This window comes from Apteryx rowi, unplaced genomic scaffold (assembly GCF_003343035.1).
Source record: "Apteryx rowi isolate R43461 unplaced genomic scaffold, aptRow1 scaffold_840, whole genome shotgun sequence".
Taxonomy (NCBI): domain Eukaryota; kingdom Metazoa; phylum Chordata; class Aves; order Apterygiformes; family Apterygidae; genus Apteryx; species Apteryx rowi.
This window is the reverse complement of record NW_020451139.1, coordinates 202,106-216,885: the sequence shown is the minus strand read 5'-3', so window position 1 is coordinate 216,885 and position 14,780 is coordinate 202,106. Positions and strand designations below refer to the sequence as shown.

General features: G+C 36.5%; 1 protein-coding gene and 1 long non-coding RNA gene across 2 annotated transcripts in view; both read right to left on the bottom strand.

Annotated features, from left to right (window-relative positions):
• Positions 1–14,780, bottom strand: part of EIF3H (eukaryotic translation initiation factor 3 subunit H) — an 84,922-nt gene that overhangs the window by 37,983 nt on the left and 32,159 nt on the right. The window lies entirely within an intron of this gene.
• LOC112977544 lies at positions 3,851–6,538 on the bottom strand. The gene is made up of 3 exons (XR_003257538.1): positions 6,458–6,538; positions 5,309–5,395; positions 3,851–3,982 (listed from the first exon to the last, which is right to left on the bottom strand). It is a non-coding gene; the product is annotated as an uncharacterized LOC112977544 (long non-coding RNA).

Here is a 14,780-nt window from a genome sequence, read left to right as displayed (position 1 = left end):
TCTTCTAGTAATTTGCACCCTAACAAGAGCTATACCCGACTAGGGGAATTCTTAAAACTGTATTAACAGTGATGGATATTATTTTCACAAGAAAGAAATTTAAACAGCATAAAAATTATTTAAAGTCACCCAGAAGTCAGAGAATTTAAACAAAACAAAAAATACATATATACATCCTTACTTTGATTTTCACGAGCAAGGAACTGAAAAAGATTGCAAAAACCTCAAAGCAAAAGCCCTGTGACATTAACTAGAAACTATAATTCATTACAGTTGAGAATATGAAGGAGGGCAAATCTCTGTTCAGGAGGCCCTATAAAAGGATACAGGATTTATGCAGAGAATGATTAAAAAGGAGCTTCAGAATTTTGAGAGAATAAATCTTTTAAAAAAGAATGGCTTCAGCTGTGTTAAGAGTAAGCATTTGCTTTGTCAATGAAAACATATTTTGGAGGTAGCTTGTACACAGAATGCACAGTAATTATAATGCAGAGCTACCAATAAAGTTTGAAATAGAAAAACTTAAAGGTCTGCTAGCTGCTCAGAGTTACAATCATTGATTTGAATATTTTTAATAAAGTTATAAATAGAAAAGAGTTCCTCTGGAAAGTTATATAATCAAGTAAAATTACAGGACTTCAAAACGTTGACATATTTTGCTTAAAGTCATTCTGCATTCTCCTCCCCACCCCCAAGTGGATTCAAAAACTTTTTTTTTTCCCGAGTTTTGTGGTGCTGTCGGCAGGTCAAGTAAGATCAAACTAAGCAGAGAAAAATAATGATACACATCGTATTTCACCCTACGATCAATTAAGTACTGCATGAAATAAGTCAACACAGAAACCATCAAAGGAAATTTCTTCCCCTCTGTAGAATCCTATACAGACAAGAARAATCAAAGGCTGCAGTTCAGACTCCGATGGTGAATTACATTTCATGTGTTATTGAAGATTTCTATTCTTAGAAGACTGGTAAAATAGCTAAACAATTAAGAGGACTGGAGCACATGTGTAATTCTGCAGCAAATGCAGGATCARGTTCCCAGACTGAGTTTGATGGCTTCAAATTAGATCATACCAGCATGAGTTTTCCCATAGCACTAACACCTCTACTCCTTTCTAGAGAAGTGGTATCTTCAAGCACCTTCCTATTGAATGAACGCTACTTCACCAGCTTATGCTTTGTTCCAACATGCCAGACCACCTTTTCCCCATTTCTCAAAACCTCTCAATTCCTTCTCTAAACAGAATTACTGACAAAAAATAGCAAGTATATCTTACTCTTCTTTCCAGTCTGCCTTCCTCTCAACAGCACTCCTTCCCTTCTTTCCCACTCAATCACACTGTCGCTCATCTACTCCTTCAACACCTCAGCCTGCCCTGGCAGTCCCATCCTATCTCCTGACTTTTAAAGTCTGCTCATTTGCTCCCTTATTAGACTCCTTAGCTTTGACGCTCCCCATTTGTGGATGTCCTTTGACAGTATCTCCAAGGCCAATTTTCTCTTAGAGGAAACATCCTTGTGTTTGAACAGAGCTCGTTACACTGGATACTAGTAAGGTTGACAAGGAAACAAAGAGTAGAATATTTTTTAAAACTGTTTCTCTATATAATTTTTAAAAACAAAACAAAATTACCCACACATTGAATCTTCTCCATCTCACCAAAACATTTAATGCAACTATTGTTTAAAATGTGCTTAGAACAAACACCCAGAGAGTTTTAGCAAAAAATCAAACTGTATCAAGCTAAAGCACTGAAAAAACTTGATTAAAGGGCAGACTTATTTGAAAACACATGGTGTTATACTGAAAGTTTTGTTATACATCAAGAAATAGTTCCTGCCTCTAGTAAAATCTTACCTTACCATCTCCTCACCTGCATGTTTCTGTGAGCATGTAACATCATATTTATGCCTTCTAAACTTTGAAAAAACAATCACGTCCTTCAGTAATATTCTGAACATTTCACAGGTTCGTCATACGCTGTGATAAATATTTGCTTTTACTTATTTAACATTTGTTGCTTAATTCCATTCAGCGATAAGCTTTTATTATGATCATCAGATCATAGGTACTCACTTTCTCACTCTGGGATAACATTTCAGTTGAGAGCTTCCCTGACACCAAATTAGCTGCACTGGTTAAGCTTCTCTCCCTCGTGAATGAAGAATGAGCCCAGGGAGATCGGTCTCAATAAAATAAATTTGGCCTTAGAGACACTGTCAAAGCACATTCACAAATAACTACTCCATCCCTTTCTTCTCCTCTGTAACCTTTCCCTTTGTCTGCCTCTGCTTATCACTCCCAAGGCAGCTAAAGCTACCACAGACACCCAAAGACTAAAAGTACTGAAAAAACCTCCATGTCACTTCAGTGTAATTTAAGAAAGCCCCAAAAAGGAGCCTGTATTATATAGAGTACCTTCAGTCTATACAGTAAACGTTAAGAGTTCAATTACAGAAAATAATTGAAAATCTGATTTTTATGTTAGTCATAGTTGGCTTATATGAATTACATGGAAAAAAATAAGAGTCATTAATTAGTTATTCCTACAAAAACAGCATGCTAAAGTATTTCTAAAGAATTTACTTCTCCCCGCCCTTCAACACCAAAGAAAGAACGACAAATTTTGTCTACTTTGGAATGACTTAGAACCTCTAGCTGCTTATAACATTGTCCACTGTCTTCTAATCGCCGTGAAGTATAACTTTTTTCAGTAACAAATTATACAATCTATTAGCAGTTCAGCTATTTTTCTTTCTTTTTCAACTTCCATGAATGCCATCCAGCTCTAGTAATTTACTGCAATTTACTTTCTTACTTGTAGCTTTCATGTCAAATCAAATATTCCTATAAAAATGCAGAAAAAAATCAAAACTCAAATATTGAGACTCTTTTGTATCTGTTCACATCTCTTTCTCCAGTTGGTTTCCACAATGACATAGTTAAACATCCTGTACAAAATTTTTGAAAAGAGTGTGTTTGTGTTGGGGGACACTATTTACATGTCCGGTTTTCAGATAAATTATCTGTTTAAAATAAAATCTGGCCTGAAAGATCAGAATACTACTAAGTATTGTATGCCAGAAAAACACACCACCATCTGATGGCACCCCAGGCAGAGTCATTAAATTCATATGTATCCTGAAGTGACAATATTTTGCATAAACAGCTCTCTTGCTTAAGAAAAGAGTCTGGTTTTGTTAAGTAGAATCAAACATCCTTCTTGGTACGTGAACAGATCACCCTCAGTATCATCTATACAGTCTACTAATTTTTTTTTAATCTCTATATTAGATGTGTTTATCATGAAATACAGTGTATTGTGATGAAGCACATAATGATCAAGTATTTTTAGTAATTTTTAAAAGCATACAACGCACATTCCATTGAAAGATTCTGGGAACTGAGGGGGGGTATACTTAGGTATACACAGGTATACCTAATGCTCAAGATGAAAAAATTCACAGTATTTCCTTCATTTTTAGAAAAGTGAGATATTAAAATAAATCCATGGTTTAATATGAAGGGACAGGATTAATCAATGAAAGCACCAAAAAATCATCTTTTTTTCATGGAAGATACAAACTGAAAATGGCAATGACTATTAAAAAAACAAATCACCAAATGTTCTAGAGTAGATGCCCGCGTTTTGATTTTTTAGTATTTACATAACTGAAGAATTGAAAATCAGATCAGACAGCACAAATCAAAAGATTACTATCCTCTTCTCACCCCAAGCATTGATTATTAACAATTTATGGTGAAATGCATTCATTGCTGTCAGATATTCAGCAGTTGTGTTATTAGAAGCCACAGAAAAGCCTACATGAAACATCATACCTGCGTTTTTGGGGATGGCTTAACATCTATTAAGTTTCTATGTGAAAGTTCTCTCTTTACATAGGTTAACAGCAGGAGTTATTTTAAAGAATTGCACTTTCCTCAGCATCAAAAACTTGCAGGTCCACAGGGTCTCCGCTGGAGGTAAAATAACTATTTAGCATGCAGTTCATAAAAACGCATTTGAGAAATTTGATGTATTGAATCAAATACTTCAATTTTTGCAAACTAGGAAATAAACCTCCCCATTTTAGCCTTTACCTTTATGAAAACAGAGACCATGCTCAAAGATCAATACTTTCCCTTAAAGCCTCCACTTCCCATCACCATTTCCCTCCCAGTAAGCCCGAACTACAACTCATGCCACAGTAAATGCATTATTCCTTCACATACACATTCTCTTCTTCTCTTTTCACGTCTTATTGCTCAGATCTCTCTTTGCCAATTAAATCCCTATTATTTCTTTCCATTGTCCCTGCTTTGCCTCTTTACTTTCTGGGCATGCTCTAATGCAACTCTCACTGAGTAAATATAAAAGTAGTGAACTATCGTGTTCCGCATTTCTCTTAAGCATTGCTCTTCAGTATGTTTTGTCAATCCTGCTTGATCTTTCTATTTATTGCTGGGCGCCTGGACTAGTACTTCTAAAATTTGCTCCAAAAGCCTACTGAAGACATTCTTTCCCCTGAGATGATCTACAGGTAAACATTACCTAGTATCCCATTTTACACTTGAAATTAATACCTTAGTTGGTCTGTTCAAGTCCCAGTACATAATTGTTTGGCACACCTCTATTATTCAGCAGGATGGACTTGCAGCAATACTATTTGACTGCTCTGATATAAAATAATTACCACTTACATTCAAGTCTTCAAAATATAACTTTCTTGCATTCATAACAAAAATGAATTATTATCAATATAAATAAGAACATCTACTTTTACCAGTGATGCTTCTTAATAAACTAAAAAAATATTTGAAATATAAATTAATAAAATTTAATCTTCACATCAGTATTGAGCCACAGTAAGCCTACCACTGTCTTACTCTTCTTGGGAGTAAAAACTAATTAACTTGCACTGAAAGTAGCCAATTCAGTAAAATACATACAACTCCTCCAGGACTGAATCATTAAACACTGAAAACTTCATTTCCAGCCCAGTGTGAGGGGAAACAGCAAATATTTGTTTCAAATGGGTCAGCTGGATTGTTTTCTATAAAGACAGTAAAACTACCTACCAAAAGGTAAGTTTTTGGGGGCATTATTATTTTGTACTCCCTCTGAACAGAACAGCAAAGCAAATAAATCTGTCCTTCAAATGAGCCATCTAAGTTATTAAAAAAACTGTTTTTGCAGTTTTTGGTTTTATACAATTATTTTTAAACCTGTAGAAAAGCATGTGGGAGCTATAAATCCAGGCCTTACAATCTAGCATGATACCCATTTAAAAGGAGGAATGATACCCATTTAAAAGGAGGAAACAACATGTTCTTTTGCCAAGTTCCAAATGAACTCGATGTCCAGGCCAGGAACAAAGAACCACCAAGCGCCTAGATAAGAAATTAATAGATTTGTAGCATCTGAAGTAGCAATCTTTAACTCAGCATGATACTCTCAGGCATCAAATTTAATAAAATGACCCCAATAAAAGTTAATCAGAAGTGTTTAAATGTATTGGCAATAAAGCAAATTTTACGGCCAGTAGAGTCAGTTATCTTCTGTGTGACAAATTAACTGAGCACTGAGAATGGGCAACGCACGAGCACCATTTCAACAACAAAAAATGCATGCAAGTCAATCGGGAGACAAACCCCAAGCAGAAGCAGCAGATAAATGAATAAAAACCCCTTAACACCACACATTTTGTACCACAGAGAAGACAAGAAAAAAAGGTATTTGTTTTTCTTGAAATGAACAAAATCACAACTTTACTGAGGCTACAGCAACAGATACTCCAATAAGGCCTGCTCTTTACTTACATCCTGAATGCAGAACAAGTATTATTAAACACCAGAAGAAAACAGCTATGGTCAAAAGGTTTGTGGGCACAGTTATAAGACAAGGCATTAATTCTGCTCAGTTACACCTCACGCAAATTTGAACCCTTACCAGTATAAACCTGTGAAACAATAACATACCTAAGGTAACCCTAATTAACCTATTGGAGCAGGACGATCAGCTAGAACGAGCTGGTTAATATTGCAGGTATGCAATATGCTACAGGTGTAAAAGCATCACTTTAAAAATAGCATCAGCAATGCATCTAGCTCAAAACCACTCAACTTATTATTTTTTCTGAACTTAAAACTGGTATGTTTCCTCTGGAAATGACATATTACCTTTCCAATAATAATAGTCATCATTGTTCGAGCTAAAAAGTTTCTAAAATTGTCTCCATTAACAATGACAAGCTTTGTAAATCTTTTTTTTTTTTAATTTCTCTTAAAGAAACTATTTAAATTATGTTAGGCTCTAGCTGCTCTTATTTTAAGGAGGAAATACTGTATAACTGCTTGCTAAATGTTATGCAGATCAGGAAAGTAGCACAATTAAACAGTAGGTTTGGGATAAAAGTATACGTAAGTTACAAAACTTTGTCTTGAATACTTGACCTTATGATTTTGCTTTGCAGTGTGAGCTCTGTTATTGCCTATTAAGAAGCAGAAGAGAAAACTTTCTCTTGTGAGGCAACAGCAGCTGAAATGAAAGATTAAAACCAATTATCAGTCTTGTCAAGTCGGCAGCATCTTAAGGGAAAGTCCTGTTTACTTTTTTCTTTTGCTTCTCCAAAGCCAAAGGTCAAAATGTGTTTTGCTTATTGTTCAAGCACATGGTTCATACCAACTTTCTTTCATCACCTCTCATCCTCCAGTTTCTTAAAAATAGAAGAAAGTCACTACTAACAAGGGCTGGTACACATAATAAAGAAATTTCATTTCATGAATTGCGGAGGGAGGGGGGGGAAAGAGTTCAGAGCCCATTTTTATCTAGACTGTGTAGTTCAAACTAAATATAAACTGTCATGTTTCCAAACATTTTTGAAGCACTTTTCTATCTTACGAATTACTACTGTCAGTCACCTTTCTAAAGATAGCATTTTATATATACTACAAAGGATGCAGTCTGTAGCACTGTTTCCCTAAAAGATAAATTTAATTTTCATATTCCAACACCTCTTCAGTCGAATATGCAATATATCCTTTTTTTGGCACACAYTAACTTGCACTTACAGCTGACTTTACAACCAGTGTAGACAAGGAGGAATTTTAAACAAAGATGGTTAAAGCAATTAAACGCAGTTTTGATTGTTTTATTCCTAACGTGAAAAAGACCAGTTAGGAATAAACCAATAGCAAAAGTTTTCTTTTACACTGCAAAAAGGTGACTTCATACACTAACACAGCAATTTTATGTAAGATCTAACAGAGTCCAAAGACATGCCTTAACATGAGCATAATTAGTTAGCATAGACTTAGCATTGCTGGATCACCAGCAATACATACACTTACTGATCGAGTATGGTACCTCAGGCACTACACTATTACTATTTTATAATTTCTCAAAGTGGCAAGAACAATGGGGAACATATGGGGAGGCTTCAAGACAGCAGGGTGTTGAAGAGAATGGGAAGAAAGTCAAACGACATGTACAATCTTTTCATAGTAAACCTCTGTCCTTTAGCATCTAAAAAAGCCCGACGAGTTACAACACTTAGAATTCGCAATTAAAGAAGCACTTAGTTCCCCTTGCCAGCGGTTCCCTACAGTTGCCACCTGTAAGACCATAGTTCAAAGGACCACAGGGAAAAAATGCAGAAAAGTAACTCACAAAATTGAAGAGCAGGAGGAGTAAGGAAGAATGACAGTAAGTTATTGCCTTTTGTGCAGGGAAATTAAATGTTGTGATGTCAGGCATTTCAAAATTAGCAAGAGAGCAAAACTTCACTCATTTCTCCCACAACTACACAGGCATCCCAAAGAGTTACTTAAATTCTTCTATGCATCAGTTTCTTTAACTGTAAACTAGTGATAGTTTACCTCACAGAGAGGTTATGAGGCAATTAACTGATCATAAAGTGTGCCAAGATCCTCAAATGAAAGGTGCTATGCAAGTGCAGGGTATTAATCTCACACTCTAGGTACAAATCATTCTCTTATCCCACCTTACACCTAGTGTTGGCAGCTTTACAACCATTTAAACTCTCTACTACACACATTGGCAAGGTTCCCTGCAGCAGACATCTTAGACACAGTGCACTTTTGTGGTTCAGCTACCTATACTTTCCTGCATAAAACAGGGCATTTGGTTCAAGACATCTGAAGCTTCAGGTAGAACGCCCAAATACACAGCCCATAAGTTGCATACAGACATCAAGTTTTTGACTGCAGTACTATGAGGTCCGTGAAACTTCYGTCAGCCGCATGCAACAGGTATCCTGCCAGATATTATCTAACTTGCATAGAAGCTCTAACGTGTGGGAAAAGGAGCAAAAAGATGATTAGCTGTCTTTGCAAATGTAACTTTTAACTGTATACTTTTCAAGATGTACACTGGGTCTATAATCAGTTTTAGCACTTACTCTTCATTTTTCAAAACACTATTTAAATAAATATATTACAGAAAGATTTCCCTCTAAATTAATAAGACCACCTTAAGTTTGCAGCAGCCAAGAGCATAAACAGTGGAAAAATCAGTTGTGATTCAGCAACGGCATGGATTCATCAGAACTGGCAAAAGGGAGAGTGTAGTAAAGAGACAGAGCTAGTATATTTTACTTTTATCAACCCAGTCTACAAGTCAGAGTACCAAGTAAAGAAAAGGCTTCAAAGCAGGAAGTGCAGGGAATAAAAGCAGCAGTGCAAGCAAGGGCAGATCTGCTCTACGTTAAGAGGACAAGCTGAGGTAGAGAAAGAGAAAGATCAAGCAGTGAGAAGAAAATAGTGGTAAATCATCTATTACCCTAATGCCATATTTTGGATGGGAGATGGGAGAAACGTTAGAAAGAGAGGATAGCAAAAATGAAGTTACTGGAAAGTGATGTTGCATACAAGACAAAAGAAAAAGCAAAATGCTTCAAGAAATTAAGGAAAATACTGCATTTTACAAGGTTTCAGATATAGTGGAAGAACAGCAATTCCAGAGTCTGTATGTGTGGACGACATGATAACAACAAAGCCCATTCAAAGACAGCCTGATGGGACACTAAGAAGGAAATGCAAAACAAACCATAATGATGATCAAAGTTACACAACACTGTCTAAATACTTAAGTTCTGCATCCACTCTAGCTTCTAGTTATGATACAGTTCTATAAACAAAGCCACTTTTTTTTCTTCCAGCAGTTCAGAAGTTCCCTGGGCTTGAAACTGTGGTCCATTTCCACTCTTTTCTTCCAAGTCTCTTCTGAAAATTTTCCCTTTTCACTGAGCCAACAGCAATAGGATTTTATAGATGTTCAGTGAGCTATACACCTTTGTGCTATACAGAGACAAAAAGAAACACCTTATATATTTACAGAAGTCCTTATTGGAGAAAAAAGTATTCTGAGAAGAAAAATACCAATTGCACTTTTGAGTATTTAATACTTTTTTGATTAAAAGACTGTTGGAGTATTCAAAAACACCAGATCTATTGCATTCCTCATGTCAGGATTAATTCTATTCCCATATAACAAATTTTTTTTTTTTTAATCTTTGAAGACTTTGGATAGATTTATAAACAAAATACATTTAATATTAGGAAATACATTTAGTGAAAACTTGAGTTATTCAACCATGTCTGCAAGGGTCTTAACATTTCTTTTTTGGGGGTTCAGGAGGGCAAATATTTTCAAAGGAAGACTGCTAATTCTTGACTATTTTAGTCATTCCCTGATAAAACCTTTCTGGGTTTTGACGATCTTTCATGAGAGTGAAAGTTTTATTGCTTTATTCTTGTAACAGTTTCTTGTAATTTTGAAAAATGTGGATGGGCCTTATCTGAGCCAAATACCTGCAAGACCTTACTAGGAAATGAAAACAAACAAAATAGTCTACCTGAGCCAAAGGCTCAAAGTTTAGCAGCAAGTTTCCTAATAACGGCTTATACAAAGTGTGCTGTTAAAAGTAACAACTACTACTATTTTTATCCAGGTTGACAATAAACAAATCATTTAATGAATTCTTAACCTAACCTAAACACACACATCTGGCAGAAAGACTTAAAATAGAAAAACAGGGTAGGGGTGTGTGTATTAGTATTCCACTATGGCACTTGAATATAAAAATTGAACACTACTCTTTGCTTTATTTGGCCAGTAATTTTTTAACAGTAAACCTGGCATCATGTCTTAAAACTGATCCAGAGAAAAACACAGTCATTGTATAAGATATTTGTAGATCTCTTAAGTGCATGGACATAGATAACCATAGTCAATCACAGATCTGCTCCTGTTTATATGACATTTTAGAGTTCAAGTCTACACAGTTCTGGGCATTGCTACTGACCTCTCAGGAGTAAGTCTCAAGCTAACTGCGCTAGCAGAACTGCCCACTCAGGCCCATGAAACATCACGAATTATAACCAAACCGGAGACCTTACTCATCACAGAAGTACAAGTGGCAGGAGTTACAGGATTTAGGTCCGTACGTGTCACTGCCACATCTTCTGTGGACACGAAGTTAGAGAGATYTGCTTGAGCTTTGAAGCGAATTAAAGAACAGTAGCACAAAGATGACACTCAGTGATGAGAATTTTCAAAGAAAGGAGATACCTGAAATATATAAGATTGATAAACACACTACAGGCATACATGATTTGAAAATACAGGCCTACTGCTATTTCAACCATGTTTAGCATTTCTTTGAATCTGAAAAATCACAATATAAAAATAATTAAAAATTTGCCTTAATAATTAAAAACATTTGTTCTGAAAGAAAAAATGGGGATTAATGAAAGTTACCTGCATATATTTAATGAACAYTTAATGAACCTGCATATATTTAATGAACATTCACTTTCAAGATGATGAAGAAAAATTAAATTTTACAGGAAAAATATTTGGCTTTAACTTTTGTACGCAAATTAATCAGAAGTAAAAAAACAAAAACAAAATCTAACTTTTAAAAGGGGGGAAAGATTTGCCCTGTTTTTCCTCCACTAAAATACCCCCCCCCCCCGGACCTCTTAACAGCTTACCATGTAGTCTATCTCAGTGACATTAGGCCATTATACTCTATTTACCCTGTTCACATCAACTGCCGCCTTCTGTGTCAAAAAGGAAAACTATGTTATATAAAATTGAGTAAAATGACCCCAAAAAATCAGAGTAAAACAGTATTTCTTCTTTATACTAGTCTAAGATACTGGAAATACAATATGTTTGATAAGCTTCCATAAAATATATATATATATCAGTTTGTATTTCATCACCACAAATATTTTCAGTGAAATCAAACTACCTTCACATCAATTGCTGCATGAAGAGTTCCACATATGGAAGGGGAGGAAAAAAAAATGGAAAAGATTACCACACGAGTTAATCATATTACAGACGCTGAAAAGAATAATTTGGGTAACTTGGAAGTCTTTTTCAAATTCCAAATAAACAGGATAACAGAATCACAGAGACAGAGTTAAAAGTTATTATTTAATATCTCCTCCCGCTTCAGTACAGCTAACTATCTATATTGTTTCTAGCTAACTGTCTATAYTGTTTCTAGTAAATGTCTGGCTGACACATCTTTAGAGGCCTCCACAAACTTCCCCTCAACCCATCACAGTGTATCAATATCCTTACAGTGCTTCTCCTAATGACTCAACTAAACCTCCCCTGATGAAAAATTACTGTTTCTTCTTCTAGACATCTTGAATATGGAAAAAGAAAATGTTCTCTTCTCTTGCAGAAACATTTTATTTCCTGGAGAATTATCAAATGTCCCTTCACCCTCTCCACTCCAATGAACCTCAAAACACATGACAGAAAAAAAGCCATCCCCAAATGAGAACTATTGTTACCCTTATTATTAAATAATATCTACTGTTCTGATACATAAAATATACACACACACACACATATATATACATGATTTTCAGTAGCACAGTGCTAAGTATCTGACAAGCTCAGCAAGAAAAGTAGCACTGTTAGATCTGCCCAATAAGCTTAAATACCTCCTACCAAGCCAAATACACAGCTGCTACCAAGCAAGGTAGCCTCGTAGGCCTGCCAACCAGCAAAAGGCTCAACAGCAGTCTAGCCCGTTTGTATATAGTGAAGACTTTATTTTTATCTCCATAAACTGCATCAAAATTTTCTTAAGAGAAACGAGAAAGATAGCTATTTCCCACATTCAGGTTATTAAGCAGGATCAGCTGCTATTAATCTGTTACCAAGCAGGAGCCTCCGAAGGATCTAAGCGCTCTCTTTTCCGTGTGCCGGGGCCGTTCGCTGCCGAAGGGAAAGCCCGGGACAGCCCCACCAAGGCCGGCCGCGCTACGGCGCCGAACCCCAAGCGGCAGCCGAGCCCTGCGCACGCCGCCACAAGTCGAAGAGCATCTCTTCCATACCAGTTTCTGACAGGAGTAACGTCTTGGGTTTTATAAGCCTTCCTTGAATTCCATCAAATGTAAATGTAAATGACACAGATGACAAGGAACGTTGGCAATTTAAACTGACAACTCTTTAAATGAAGTTGGGATCTAAGCATCATGTGGCCTAATAAAACACAGGTGGCTCTAGCTTATCATATACAGCACTCATTTTTCCCACTTGCTCCATCTAATAGATTACCTGCTGTCAAGAAAAGAAGGTTTGTTGCTAATTCCTTCATTTATCGCTCTGTTTATGTACCTGGCACCTTTTGATAAGAAGGCTTAATTTAAATATTTATTTATTTATTTATTTAAGAAATCAGGCTTTTTGCCACAGCTGGCAAAACCACAGAAACCAATGTGGCTTTGTATTATCCATGATCTRCATAAAGCTAAGCTCATTACAAAGGAGGTACCAGATGACTCACGTTTGCCATAGTTTTGTGTGGGCCAATGTGTTTGTCCTAGAACGTCTAAAAAGTGTAATGGCAACTTTGTTATGTGACTTCACCTGCAAGTTTCAATTAGTCAATATCCTTAACTGCTTTTCAAAGTTTTTAATTTTAAAAGGAGTGTAAGTTTTGACAGCAAGGGGGCAAAAAATGGAGTAAGACAACATGACATTTATTCTTTTAACTTTGTGCTTTATGCATCCAATACATCAATTAATTTTTCACTTGAAACATCATTATAAGAAAAGTGGCTCAGAGGATTCAGTCAAACACCACAGAATGTAGCACTATGAATAACAGTAATCCGTTTTCAAATGTTATTTTAAAAGTAAAACGCGAAAACTTCAAATTTCTACTTTGGGGATGGAGGAACTTTGTTTTTTTACTTCTACACAATTGTATCAAAGTCAAATTTTACAAAAGATCCCCCTCATCCCTCACCCTAGCATGCCATCCTGCAGTTCACTATTTCAAGTAGTGCCTTGCTTTTCCCCCTTCAAGCACATTTTAATTTCTGACCCACTACTACAAGTCCTTTTCAAACAAAACAGTGGATAAAAATGCAACATGAAAATCAGGTTTAGAAGGCTAACATTTTAAAAATGCTACAGCATTTAGCCTTCTAAACCTCCATTTGCCTTGCTGAAATTTTCGGTTTCAAAATTACTCCGGTAGAGAGGTGCCAATATTCCTCCAAAAGCCATTAAGACCTGGACACCTAAACTCCCGCGTCATTTCTAAAATGTTTTAGCAAGCGTGTGTTTGTACAATGTTTTGAGCACTCAGAGCCAGCTGACACCTTTGGGCATGAGCGCAGTAAAGCATAAATCATGTTCTGCTTCCTAGTTTGAGCACCACATAGCTTTCGGGATGGGAACATTAACCTTGCTCCAATTTACCTCTCAACACTTCTCCTCACTGTGTACCATCAGTATTTCTCTTCTCATCTTCCAAACCTTGTGCCTACTTAAACCTGTCGTTATCCCTCTGGTCTAGCATTTGCGAGTTCAACCCCAAACCAGTCCTCAGCTGCCTTCTTCTGCCTAGTCTTCCATCAGTAACACAACACCCAATGACTTCTGCCTTGGTACTGACACCACCCTCCATTAAGAGTATATTCTAACAAGCAATGAGCACATGACAAACAGCTGGTATACTTCAAGGGAAGCATTTGCTTCCAATTTCTTTGTTTTCAAATTATTCCTCCCATTCCCAAGTGAATTGCCATGTCTGGCCTAGTTTTTGTAACCCTGGTGCAGTGACCTTGTCTTTCTTGCACGTGAGGGCAGCTGCGTAACCAGGTAGCAATGTATCCAGTCTAGAAAATCATCCATAGAAGGGATGACAAAAGAATTTCTAAAAGTCCTGCCCGTGGAGCTTTAGCTACTGCTTGTAGGACTCAGGAATATGTTTTTCAACTCAATGGACCACTCAACTCAGAGGATGAAGACCTTCAGCATATTACAAGTAACAAAGACCTCCATTTTTAAGAGCACTTGTTGTTTCAGCGTACGAGAAACAGCCTTTGGAACCTCAGTGCGTACCAGGAGTGGCACCCAGTGTCCAAACTGAATTCTTGCAACCACTCCTCCAGTTTCCTTTGCACACTGTCTTCCCTCATTCCTTGCTCCCACACTGCAGCCACAGAAAATCAATAGCACTGTGAAACGCGCAGTTTAAGCGTAAACTCTACTTAGCAAGGCAGTTTACATGAAGCTTCTGCCAAACTGCTTTAATCAACAATGCATAGATAAATCAAATTTTCAACTATTTAGTATGGAGAACAGCTACCACGTCTGATAAAGTTCTTCAATTAACGACTGATTTAAACTCTGAATGAAATCAACATCTGTGGCGACTATGGTTTTTCAACTGTGCTCAACAACTGACTTAACAGACACAAGCCGATTTATTTC